Source organism: Ursus maritimus, unplaced genomic scaffold (genome assembly GCF_017311325.1).
Source record: "Ursus maritimus isolate PB19 unplaced genomic scaffold, ASM1731132v1 scaffold_4, whole genome shotgun sequence".
NCBI lineage: Eukaryota > Metazoa > Chordata > Mammalia > Carnivora > Ursidae > Ursus > Ursus maritimus.
Window position 1 is genome coordinate 21,276,009 of NW_024426552.1, and position 4,401 is coordinate 21,280,409.

General features: G+C 37.6%; 1 pseudogene; it reads right to left on the reverse strand.

Annotated features, from left to right (window-relative positions):
• Nucleotides 1–3,095: 3,095 nt before the first annotated feature.
• On the reverse strand, nucleotides 3,096–4,108 carry LOC103673188 (annotated as a pseudogene).
• Between the last annotated feature and the right edge of the window lie 293 nt (nucleotides 4,109–4,401).

Below are 4,401 nucleotides of genomic sequence, written 5' to 3' on the forward strand. Positions count from 1 at the left end.
ATGAAAGGAAGCAAATGGGCTCAAGTGTAAAGGAACCAGGGGAGAAAGGAACAACATGTGTTTGGAAAGGTATGAAGGGTTCTGCTCAAAAACAACTTCTAAATCACTTTTATTTGAAGTCAATAGAAAGCTTTCACAGGATTTATTCAGCAGAATGACATAGTTCAATTAGTCAGTTTTTCAGAATATCTGTGGATGGCATGTGGAAAACAGATATGAGGGGGCCCAGAGTGAAATCAAGAAGATATGTAAAGATGCTATTTGATGCTCTAACTGGAGGAGTGTGATGACAATTTTGGAGGCCTAGGCAAGATCAGTTTGGAGGCTGGATTAAAAGTGTAGTTTGAGAGTGCCAAATTTGAGATAGCTATAAATTGTCCATATATAATTATGTGAATATTCAGTATTTATGCAGCCTTTAAAGGCATGGAATATATTAATCACTAAGGGAAGAAAGGAAAGGAGTAGAAGACACAGGAGAATTTCCAACACTCAGATGTAACATATGGAGGAAACATCAACATGAGAGTAGTATCTGCCAAAGAGTTCAGAGGAAAATCAAAAAGTATGATATAAATGAAAGCAAAGAGAGAATAGTAATACACAAAAGATGTAGTAGAATCTCTTATTCCTGGCACCCGGTTCAATTTTCCTTCCTTACCGTGATTTATGTTTTTGTCATGCTGTGGAACATGGGTAAGAAAGAAAAAGTTTTGGCTCTCTTTATTGTCTTCTAAATGGCATGAAAATTTATAGTGTGTACTATGGCTATAGGACTTGACTTCGAAATTCTCTTTTGGAAACTAACAGTGTTTGTTAGTAAATTTCTGTGCTTTAGTAATCTAGTCCAAAAGGCTGGACTGTGTTCAATCTTTCATCATAACATTCAGTAGCTACAAACTGAAATTAAATATCAGTATTTATTAAGTACTGAACTAAGTTGTGCGTAATTATACTGATAGAATAGAAGGGCAGAAGATAATCTTCAAGTTCAACTAAATTGGTATCAGGGATACCAGCTGGGTGGGGAGGGGCAGAGGGAGAGAGAAAATCTTTCTTCCCCCCACCCAAGGAAAATACAAGTTTGCTTTATTTCAAAACAGTAACTTCCTTCAATTGGAACAGTGACTAAAATTCAATATTGATACAAGCATAAATTTCTTAGGCAGTCAAAATATGTAATTCTGACCAATTTTCTGAATTTCTTTTAAAGGTAGAATTTTTAAGTCCTATGAAACAATTAGAAACAATGTAAATTAACAATATGGGTCAAATAAGCTACAGTTCAAATTTAAGCTGAATAACATTTGCTAATATTGAGAACATTGCACATATTTTCAATAACTGAGAAGTAAATGTCTACTTTTCCTATCTCTACTTGGTTTTACTAGATTTAAATAAATCCATATATTTACTCATGGTAGGAGATTCTGGCATTAACTACAGCTGAGTTTAACGGAAATACAGAAAACCAGAAAGATTCACCAAGCATTCACAAGTAATCACTTACAGCAATTCCTTGGAAGTCTTCAATTAGAAAGGCTCTTGTCTGGGGTGCCTGGGTGGCACAGCGGTTAAGCGTCTGTCTTTGGCTCAGAGCGTGATCCCGGCGTTCTGGGATTGAGCTCCACATCAGGCTCCTGTGCTTTGAGCCTGCTTCTTCCTCTCCCACTCCCCCTGCTTGTGTTCCCTCTCTTGCTGGCTGTCTCCCTCTCTGTCGAATAAATAAAATCTTTAAAAAAAAGAAAGAAAGGCTCTTCTCCACTTTCTTTTTTTTTTCTTTTATAAGATATTCACACTCTTTTTTTTTCTTTTTTTTAAAAAGTATTTTATTTATTTTATTAGAGAGAGAGACAGCAAGCGAGAGAGGGAACACAAGCAGGGGGAGTGGGAGAGGAAGACGCAGGCTCCTAGCGGAGGAGCCTGATGTGGGGCTCCATCCCAGAATGCCGGGATCACGCCCTGAGCCGAAGGCAGATGCTTAAGGACTGCACCACCCAGGCGCCCTTCTCCACTTTCTAATAGCACCTGAGATTTGCTTCATAATATAATTCAACATAACAGCACTCTGACCAATGATAAACATCTTAGAGAAAATGCTTTCTTTCATCTATTCAATGTTTCATTATAAAACTACTGTATTTGAACAATATTAAAAATTGTAAAACTCTATTACACTGCCATTTCCATTAAGTATTAGCTTAGCAATAAGTCATCTTTGTGATGCCATTTATTAAACTGAAAAAAAAAAGAAAATGGTACATTCTGGTTTCAATTGTTATAGATTTAATTCAATAATTTGATTTCTCACTATTTGAAAACTACATTTTCTTTCTCAGCACTGGATAGCACTGAACTAAAAGCAGCTTTCATGGTTTTTGACTTCTCTTTAAACAAAAGCATTATGGAATTTTCAGCAGTGAACATTATCTGGTTCCTATTTGAACTCCATCTCCAAGGAAATATGAGAGAGAATCTAAGGTAAAAGCCCTATTCAAGGCAAAAAGGTTCTAATCCTAAATATTGCACTCCAACAACCTGTGTTATACCTTTGGTTCCATCGAAGAATAAATAATCACTGACAGCTAATGATTGTAATAGTATCCTTGCTGACATCATTATTACATTTTACAAACTATTTTGTATCTAAATAAGTGCATATAAAACATTCACACAGATAAATCAGTGTTTTTGTATCCAAATATATGCATATAAAGCATTCACACAGATAATTTAGTGTTAAGAACTAAAAACTCACATCCACAAATGTCCTTTCTTCTGAAATCTATATAATTGTTTTCAAGGCTAGAAACCTAAACATCCTGGGTGTACATTAAAAACACGTTGTGTCCGAATACACACGTTACAGAAAACTTCAGAATTAACCTTCTCAAAAAAACCCACAAGAAACCCCAAAACAAACAAACACCCCCCCAATTTAGAATGCTTTTGTTATTGCTGAATCTAATTAGATTTAAAGGAGACCACTGAATACTAAATTTGGGTATTACTAAATAGTGTTGATTTCTACTACCCAAGCAGCCCTAATAAACCAACAGCTGGAACAGGGATAGTTTTTCTCAAATCACTGTTTATTAGGAAGTTGAAATATTTTCAGTTAAAGCCTTCATTTTTCCTGTGTACTCCAACATGTGAGGCTCAAACGACACTGTTTCTGAGGTGGGCTCTGAAGCAGACTGTGGAACTCCTTTTTCAATTTCACCTTGAGTATCCCTTTGAGATAGAAGCAAATTTCTTTTTCAGAGCTTCTGCTAGGAGGACAGCAGGGTCAGGAGCTTCCACCAGTTTGGGCTTTATATCCTGTTCTGACCTTTTTACTCACCAAAGTTCCACGCTGGTCCCATCTTTAAGGCTCTCCAGCATATATGGCATATCAGTTTTCTTTGGACTGCTCTTAACCAGAGTCTTTCCAGCACAGGCTTTTTTCAAACCTCTTTGGTCTTTCATCAGGTCAATAACAGATACACTTCGGTGGAGCTCTGATGGGGGNNNGGGCGGGGGAGGTGGGGATGGGGAAAGTGGTGGGACCTAGGGTGGTCCTGCAGTAACACCTGCATGTGGTAGAATCTAAATCAACTGCAATGAGATTTTGCTGTTTTTGCAGAGTCACAGTTTTGGCAATCTGAGCTCTGAGAGCAGCAAGTTCATTTTCAAGGGCACTGATCTGCAATGCTTCCTCATTTGCTAGTGCTATTTCAGATGAGGCTCTCTGGAGACCGATTTGGTAAGGAAAATGGCCTGCTTTGGGCTTCTCAAAGAAAGGAAGGTCATCCTAAAGGGGTTGCCTTGATCTGAGCTCTGTCCATCCTCATCCTCTTGTTGAACACTCCTTTTTTGGCTACCTGCCCCACATCGGCAAAAGACACCTCTACATCCTTCCGCGGATGGCTGAAGCTCCATTCTGTTGTAGGGCTGGTAAGCTGACTGAACTCTTGGACACTGGATCAAAGATAAATTAATACCGATTTTACTTAGGATACTTTGAGATGAAGCATACATAGGTCTTCCCAGACCAAAGTACCAGTACTGATTGCATGCTTGCTCCAACCTATTGAAAGACCATCCTAATCAGGTGCTTAAAGAACATTAACCCAGTTCAACACTCACCTAAGCACCGTTTGCTTCATCATGCAAGCATATTTCTCTTTCCAGTCTGAGTTAATAAACATCTTCATTCATTTCCAAAGACAACTTTTCCTTCTTTCCTCCTTTATCCCTATTGGGAATTCTGTCAGTTTATTATGAAACTGTATAAAAGGTGCCAAAAGTAGATTGGGTCTAATTTTTCTTCTGTTGTTCCCATTTAAATTATTATATTTGGATATATTTGGATAAATATGCCCCATTCATGATACAATTTGTGACATTGTAGCTACTTTA